Source organism: Castor canadensis, chromosome 8 (assembly GCF_047511655.1).
Source record: "Castor canadensis chromosome 8, mCasCan1.hap1v2, whole genome shotgun sequence".
NCBI classification, from domain to species: domain Eukaryota; kingdom Metazoa; phylum Chordata; class Mammalia; order Rodentia; family Castoridae; genus Castor; species Castor canadensis.
The window spans coordinates 47,661,974-47,671,369 of NC_133393.1; positions in this window are offsets into that span (position 1 = coordinate 47,661,974).

The following is a 9,396-nucleotide window of genomic DNA, read 5'->3' on the forward strand; positions in this document are numbered from 1 at the left end:
TTGATTTAAGGGGAAAAAAAAAGGCTGAAATAAAAGAGAAAAAAAGAGAAGCTGACTTTCAAGACTTTAAGGAAAGAAGAGATCTTATTTCTTTTCTCTATCTGCTTCTTCAGGAGCACTGACTAGGGAAGTGACATCTTCCAAAGGGAAGCAGGGACCCCTCATCCCTTGTCTGGCAGCCTGACTGGGGGACACCAAGGGCTTAGCTCAAACCTCTTGGGGCACATATAGTAGCATGACACTTGTCATGACCAGGCTCCACCTCTAGGCAGCCATGATGCCATCAGCCTGGTCCATGAGCCATGAGTCTTAGACCTGTTCCCTCATGGCTCTCTGGCCTTCCTTCCGGTCACAGGCTCCGCAGAGCCACTCAGCCATGGAGAAGCTGGCCTTGACTCTGGCATTATTCATAGGTCCTTAGCCAGAGCTGACTGCTGCCTGGCACAGCTCAGAGGAAGAGTCCACTCCTGGGCACAACTGTTCCAAAGGGAAATGCCGTATCACAAACCATATCACAAACCATTCTTTTAGCTTTACTTTTATTATTGTATACTTTTATTATATAAGTATACTTATACAACTTACGGTGTTAGCCATTTTAAGGGCACAGGTCAGCGGCATTAAGTGTATCCATGTCATTGAGATACCATCAACACCACCCACCTCCAGAACACTTTCCTCTTCCCGGTGGAAACTGTACCTGGTAGACAATGACTTGTCAGGCACTGGTGGCTCACACCTGTAATCCTAGCTACCCAGGAGGCATGGATCAGGAGGCAGAGATCATGGTTCGAAACCAGCCTGGGCAAATAGTTCATGAGACCCCAGCTGGAAAAAACGCATCACAAAAAACGGCTGGTGGGGTGACTTAAGGTGTAGGCCCTGAGTTCAAACCCCAGTACCGCAAAACCAAAACAAACCAAAACAAAAAACCAAAACAATGACTTCCCATTCCTCCTCCCCAGCCCCTACAAGCCCCATTCTACTTTCTGTCTCTGTGAACTTGACCACTCTAAGTACCTTGTATAGATGGAATTGTGCGGCATTTGTCCTTTTGAGATTGGCTCTTTTCTCTTAGCATAATGTCCTCAGGGTTTGTCCACGATGTAGCAGGTGTCAGAATTTCCTTCCTTTTTAAGGCTGAATATTATTGTATTGTGTGTACAGACCACATTTTGTCTATGCACTCATCCATCATGGATACTGGCTTGCTTCCACCTTTGGCTATGAACACGGCTCCTACTTTGAGTTGTTGGCTACACACCCTGAAGTGAGGTTTTCTGGATCATGTGGTGATTCTACATTTAGCTTGTTGAGGATCCCCCATGGCTGCACCATTCGCACTCTCACTGCCAGTGCACGAGGGTTCCGATTTCAACACATCCTTTACAACTCCTCTTTTCTTCTTCTTTTGTTCATAATAGTCATCCCAGTGGGCGCGAAATGTCTTTCAACTTTTTAATGTTGGTAAAAATGTCATAATGCCTAAGAGGGTGCACGATGAAACTTCCAGCTTCCTCTGCTTTGACCCTAGTTTCTCTGTTTTTCTCTTCAGAGGCGACAGTGACCATCCTCAGGTTGTCTCTTGGGACAGCATTTGCATAGACACACTCGTGTGTGCACACATCTTTAAAAGCAATAGGAACACAGGATGCATTTGGCTTTATTAAAATTAAGAGTGCCCTTTTCACTTAGTTTAACTGTATATCTACAGACAAAAGGTGACAAAAGTTTGAAATCTATATAGGACACAGACAGCAAAATTAAAGTCCTCATCTCTCCAATGTAGTTGAGAAAATGTAGCCTTTAGAAAGATAATATAGGATATAGTGTACACGGTGTATTCCTACCCTCCCAGCAGACTCATCAGAATCCTGTCATCAAACACATTAATCTTTCTGCAGAGAAAATAAGAATAAGTGACATCGACTGATAAAAATGGCCATGCATTGGTTCCAGGCCGGCTTGGCCAGCAGGTGAGTTCAGAAAGCTTTCAGCTTTCAGAGCCTCCTTGATTTCGAAATTGCAGACAAGAGTGATAGGTTTGTAATATTCAGGGTGTGTCAGGCTGAGTGAGAGCTAGTCACATCCTATTTTTGATAGCTGCAATAACCTCATGAGTCAAATTTAATAGGCGGGGGAAAGTAAAAGTCAGAATCAGAAAGCAATTTGTCCAGGTGAAGGTTTGAACCCAGGTCTGCCTGACTCCCAAGCTGGGGCTGTTTCTGCAGTACCCGAGGCGACCACATGCCATGGTAGTTATCGAGTAAGGGCACCAATCAGAGGCAGTCCCTATGAAAGTTTAAGGACACCCTTCACACTTTGCTGGGCACCATTTTCCATTTAGATGGCTTTTTGTGGCTGAACAAGTGGTGTGGAAAGAGCCACATGAGCATCACCTCTTCCAGGAAGCCTTCCTGGACTTCTACAATTTCCCAAGAGCTCATGGTCTATGCCACACTGCCTACTTTTCAATTTGGTGGGATTGTTTTCTCTCATTTATTGTATTTCTTAAATTGTAGCAAGATACTCGTAACACAAAATTTACCACCTTAATTTTTACGCATATAGTTCAATAGTCTCAAATTCTTCCACATTGTTGTACGACTACCACTCCCATCCATTTCCAGATCTCTTGTCACCTTGCTCAACTGGAACTCTGTCCCTGCTAAGCACACTCTTCATATTCCTCCTCCCCAGTTCCAGGCTAGCCCCATTCTGCTTTCAGGCTCTGTGCACTTGACAACTCTAAGTAACCCTGTAAGTGGAATCACGTGTGACTGGCTTATTTCACTGAGCTCAATGTCCTCAAGGTGCCTCCACGTTTACTTTGCTGTGGTTTGAATATGACTTGACTGTGTCCTCACGGGGCTAAGGTTGAAACGTATTCTCCCATTGTGAGCTAGGAAGAAGGTGAAAACTGAACCTGACTGTGGTGTTTAGAGAAATTACAGGTGCACTGAAGTCTAAGTTTGGGGGCCCCTTTGGGCCTTTGGGAGGTTATTAGCTAAGATCATCAGAGTGCAGCCCGCACAATGACTAAGAAGGAAGAGTGACTGGAGAACGTAGACACCCACGTGATTCCCGGTATGGCCTTTAGACTCTGCCAGCAAGAAGGCCATCACCAGATTTGGCCCCTTGACTTTGGCACAAAACTGTGAGCTGAAAGAAAGCTTTTTACTTTATAACTTACCCAGCCTCCATTATTTCACTATAGTTACAGAAAACAGACTAATATATAACATATATCAGATTTTCCTTTTCTCTAGTGTGTTTCTCTGATTATGTTTTATATTAACATTCTGAAGGTAAGGCCCTGGTGGCCTGTTGTCATCCATTTTCTGTTGCTATAACAGAATGAGTAATTTAAAAGGGTAAGAGGTTTATTTCTTATAGTTCAGAAAGCTGGGAAGTCCAAGAGCAGGGTGCCACCATCTGGCAAGGGCCTTTTGCTGTGTCCTAACCTGGCAGAGGGCAGCACATGGTGAGAGAGAGCAAGCATGCTAGCCTGGGTCTCTTCCTCTTTCTATAAAGCCAATGATGCCATTGTGGCAGCTCTGCCCTCCTGAACTTACGAGACCCTAACTAATTCCTCTAAATACCATCAGCATATGAATTTGGGGGTTATTTCCACACAGGAACTTTTGAAGGGACACATTCAAACCGCAACATGGGCTTGCTGTGTCTCATACAATAGAGCGACATGGTTGACTGCTCAGTCAATGTTAATGGGTGGATGATCCAGACTTGGCACTTTTTTAGGGTTTGTGACTGCCCTTAGTAGTGAAGAGAGAGACTGGTAAGCCAAAAAGACCCCGAAAGCAGTCTATGGCCTAATCCCTGTGGCATTAATGCCTTTACCCACACCTACACTTTAGTTTGTGGCATAGATTAGTAATTGGGCTGTTAGCTTAATTAAAAAGCAGATGTTACAAACAGTCTCATTAGGTCCTTAGCTAATGAGTGAGTGTGTGAGTGTGGACATGGGGAAATTATCTGCAGTGATGAGCTAGAATGCCCTCCTTGTTTCGACAGAAGGGTTCGTTTGGAGAAACTATGGACATGCTAAATTTTAAGTTTGAGAGGTTAAGAGCTTCGGAGGTTCTAAAAGGAAAGAAGAGAAAGACTCGGGTTTCTTTCTCCCTCTTTCTATGTGAAGGGGTGTTCTCTTCAGAGGAGAGGAGGCAGAAGGCACCTATCAGGGTCTGTGAACTCTTTTCTGGTTTAAGGCCAAGAGTCATGACAACTACAACTGACACTGGTCAGGGCCTCCCATTGTCCTCTGGGGTGTATGGCCAATATCAAGGTTAGGGTTTCATTATCTTGTTTTGTGTTGTAGAAATGGGGACACACAGGGACCCAAAGACAGGCTTATGGTTATATAGCTGATTCAAATAGGGGTCACGTGGTTCTGGGTGTGTTTGTTGAAGACCTCACGCCGGGGAAGAGGTAGATTCCACTGTGGTTGGGATAAGTGGCTCAAGTTCACTGCTTCTTGTGTGCTGAAACTCAAGCTAGCGTGTTGTCCCTCCCAACCTTAGACAGTAGCCTGGTGCTGGCCATGGTCTGCTTCTGTCTCCTATGTGGTTCTGGCTGATGCAGCAGGACACCTGCTAAAGGAGCCTCGCAGGTGGGTCCAGTATCCACCATCTGCAGGGCTCCAGGCCTTGGTTGGCCTCATAGTTGAAGAAGGCACTTTTACGTTGGTCTTTGCCCTGATGTCAGCCTGGTCAGCCTGGACAGTCCCCATCCTTCACTGCTCCAACTTTACTGAGACCCATAGCCATGGTCAGCACCAGGAACATTGCGCACCGTGGAAGCTGCCCTGCGTGAATGAGAAGCACTTTACTGGGAGGAAGATGGTGGCAGCCGTCCAGGCTCACCATCTGGGTCCAGATCTCTTCCTGTTACCTGAGCTGTCATGAATTACTGGAAGCCAGGAGGAAGCATATGGAGTATGAACAAAGAAAAACCAGGGTTGGGCACTGCTACCTCCAAGAAGCTGCGAGCTAGGTGCCCTGGAGTGGTCAGACCTGGGGAATCTGCAAAGAAGAGCACTACATGGAAGTGTGTTTGAGGCCTGATCCATTGGAAGAGGCAGTCAGAAGAGGACACAAGATTAGAGCTAAACGTGTTCCAGGCATCATGGTGGTGGTAGTGGTGGGGTGATGTGTAAATTCCAGCGTTTCCTAAAACACTGGGTGGAAGACCTGCCTGGGGGCACGTGGATACAGCCTGTAGGACAGGCTGGTGGTGAAGGAGGCCATCTGGCTGTCAGGCCTGGAGCTAGTGCACAGGCCAGCCCCAAGGGAGGAGGAGGAAGCCACAGAGGTCACCAGCTGGTGAGGCCACTGTGGGTGGGGTGGGATGGGGTTTGCAATAGGTCTCAACCTGTCTTCCTGTGGGTGGGGCTCAGGCAACCAGCTCCTTCCAATAGTCTGGGCTCCTTTTGGGGCCCTGGACAGTATGAAATGGATCCAACACAAGCAAGGGCCTGGTTGCACATCTTCTGGTGATGTATTTTAAAATCTCTGGTATACACTGACATGCTTAACCACAGGCTGACTTTCTGTTGGCATGGGGCCCTGTGCTCTCCTGGTGCCTCCCCACAGGGAAAGGTCATCCCGGGTTGACCTCCTTCATGCAATTCTGAAGCCGGATTGTAGGAGAAAAGTCACAAGTCCTCAGGGAGCTGTGGTGCTACCTGCTCCGAAGAGTCCCCAGCTGATTGTGGCTGACATTGGGCCTGGGCCTGTCCCCAGCTGCCAGTTCAGTGTGTCTCACCCATGCCCAACACTGTCTGACATCTGGCCAGGCACTCACCAAGGCTGTGGGGCTGGGAGCTCCTGAGTAAGGGACAAGGCTCCCAGGTGCAGGGGTGCAGGCCCTCCCAGAAGGCCAGCCTCTGGACGGGAAGCTGTGGTTTCTAAGCTCACTTGCCCAATGCTTTCTGTGTGTGTTTGCTTCACAGTCGCAAAACTGTCCTATCAGCAAGTGACCTTTGAAATGGTTGAAAGAGGCCACTTCTGGAGAGTAGGCTCATGAGGAGCTACCACTCTTCATGCCACCCTTCTGCCTGCCCAGAGTGGGTCACCAGCCTCAGGCATCAAGGGGCCAGTGTAGGATTGTCCAATTCAGGACATGACAAGGTGTATTATTTCATTTTATTAAAAAGTTTTTTACAGGTGGCACACACCTGTAATCCTAGCATTCAGGAGGTGGAAACAGGAGGATTTTGAGCTCAAGGCCAGCTAGGGTTGCATAGTGAGACCCTATCTCAAAATTTTATTTTTAGGGCCAGGGGCATGGCACAAGTGGTAGAGCACTTACCTAGTAAGCAGGAGGCTCTGCGTTCAATCCCAGTACTGCAAATAATAATAAAAAACAATACAGGAAAATAAAATGAAAAGAAGTCATAAGGGACTTCTTTTAAAACATTTTACCAAGTCTTTCTTATTTTACTATTGTTGTGCTGGCTGGGGGTGCATTGTGGCATTTACAAAGGTTCTTAAAGTGTCTCAAACATATCATACTTGAATTCCCCCCTCCATTGTGCTCCTTCATCACTCCTCCTCCTATTTTTTTTATTTTTAAAATTTATTCTATCACATTTGATAAATTTTTCATTAATTTATTTTAAATGTGCTTTCTTCTACTTATTTCAAAGTTTATTTTTACACTTATTCTATTTAAAAATTTAGTCAATTCATTTTATTATTGAATTTTTATTTATTAAAAAATTTTACCATTTTTAACCAGTTACCTTATACACAGCTGTTAGAGAACTTGGCATCTCTCCAGCTCTTACGGACCCAAGATCCATCCTCATTTCTCAAACTTACTGTACCAGACCCCACAGGTTGGCATTGGTTTCTGGCAGTAGCTTTGCCATACACACGTGTAGGCTGATATTTTCTGATTTTCAATGGGACCCCAGAGCCTCCTTCTTCCAGCTCTCTCTGACTTAGAGAGGACTCAGTGAAAGGGGAAACAGGGTGGGGTGGAGAGGTCATGGCTCCATTGGTTCCAGGACCCCCTGGGGTACCTAACCCATTGTACTCCAGTTCCTTCCATAAAATGGATAGTATTTGCATAGAATCTACACACATCCTTCTGTGTGCTTCAAACCATCTCTAGATGACTTATAATATGTAATGCAAGGTAGGTGCTATGTAAACAGTTGTTCTGCTGTGTTTAGGGAACACTGGCAAAAGAAGTCTGTGCATTTCAGTACAGACACATTTTTCCTGAATATTTTTGACTTATGGCTGGTTGACTGTACAGATGCAGAACCCATGGATATGGAGGGCTGACAGAGGCCCTCATTTCAATTGAGGCAGATCTGCCTTGGACCATTGACCTTCTACTCATTTCTTGATATTTGAAACCCAGAAATGGGGGGATACAGAGATTCTCCCAGTGGACCCACAGTTAGCCTCTATTCCTGGGCATGAGTGACAAATGGTTCCAGCCCATCCAGTGTCTAAATGTCCACTGGTGGCTCTGCCTCTTCTTCCCCTATCAAAGTTAATGAATCACCAAAATTATATCTCCTAAGTGTGTTTCATGGCCCATTTCTCTCTTTTACTTCTCAGTTCAGGAGTCAATAGATCATGGCCCTCAGGCCCAATCAGCTGCTATTTTGTGAATAAAGTTTTATTGGAACACAGCTGCACTCGTTCCTTTGCATGCTCCCCATGGCTGTTTTCTCCATACACAGGTAGAGTTGAATGCTTGGATATGCCCCAGGTAATTGCTCTCTGCCCCTTTGCAGAACAGGTTTGCCAACTCCTGGCCTACCCATCCATTAAGTTCTTCCCAGGGAGTAAGGAGAACGTCTTTCTACCGGTGTCCTCATCTCATCTTGCTACCTCCTCCGACCTCACCAGTGTAGACATCAGATAATGGTGGTGCCTCTCTGCTGCTTCACTGCTCCCCCTGTATGCTTTTGTTGAAGGGTGGGTGGGTTTGAACTCAGAGCTTCCTGCTTAGAAAGCAGATAATCTACTGCTTGAGCCACATCTTCAGTTGAGATGGGGGTCTCGTGAACTATTTCACTGGGCTGGCTCAAAGTATGATCCTCCTAATTTTAGCCTCCCAAGTAGCTAGGATTACAGGCATGAGCCACAGGCACCCGGCTTCATCTTGTGCTCTTGATGGACTCTAAACACCTTATCCTGCTTGCACAATCCTTCTGCTGCTCCATCCTCCTTTTGCCATGTTCAGCTGCATGCAGCATCCACAGCTCCCTTCAGGTCTGGCCTCTCTATGTGCTGGTTCCTCTCCCTGGAATTACCATGCTCCTTGCTCCTTACCTGCCTTACTCTGACCATTCTACAGCTTTCAGGAAAGCTTCTGGGCTTTCAAGACTGGGCTGGGTGCCTTTTCTGTGTGCTTCCAAGGGACTCAGGAGCCTCCAATTTAGGATATGTCAGGGTATCTTGAAATCATATTTTCCTTCCTTCCTACCTCCTCCTCCTCCTCCTCCTTCTCTTCCTTTCTCCTTCTCCTCCTCCTTCTTTCTCCTCCTCCTCCTTCTTCTTTCTCTTTCTACTTCTCCTCTTCTTCTTCCTCCTCCTTCATCCTCTCTTTTCTTCTCTTCTCCTCTCCTCTCTTCTCTCCCTTCCCTTCCCCCACCCCCACCAACAACCAATGTGCTGGATAAAAACCAAAACCAAAATACCCACAGCTCCTTGATGCTATCTGAGGCTTACATTCCTACATGCTGGTGAAGGAGTTGGAAAGTTAGACGAGATTTAAAAGCAGGATAGAGAGTATTAGAGTGGAGGATGTCCCCCCAAAAATATCAGGACAGGCCTATGAAACACTAGGGTGTTGTCATTTTACCTGGCCTAGCCAGACAGGACTTTTGAGAAGGTGTCCTCTTCTAAAGGCTGGAGACAGGAGTTTGTGTTGCTACTGGGGACAGTCATCTGACAAGTCCTCAGATCCAAAAGCGGGAGCACCCGGCAGCCAGTGTGGATGAAGGGGAGAGAAGAAGGAAGGAGAGGATGGGAAAGAGAATGACAGGTAGGCCACAACAGGGGACTGGGGGAAGGACTTTGGTCCTTCCTGTGAGGGGCATGGGAGCCATTGCAGAGTACAGATAAGAACAGTGCTGTGACCTTGAGTGTGGTGCATCATCTGACTGGGGTCTGCTCTCCATCAGACAAGCTCCTTGAGGACAGGTGTGTTCTCCTGAGACAACAGAAAGGGTGTGTAGAGATGGAGGAGGGGTGACCAGGGGATGGGCATGCAGTTAGGCAGTAAGTCCCTGGACACCTGTTTGCAAGCTGGAGCATGGGGAGCTGGCAGTGTATCTCAGTCAAGTCCTCACGTCAGGACAGGGGTGCCGATGGTATCACTCAGTCTGAGGCAGATAGATTTTTGGCAGGG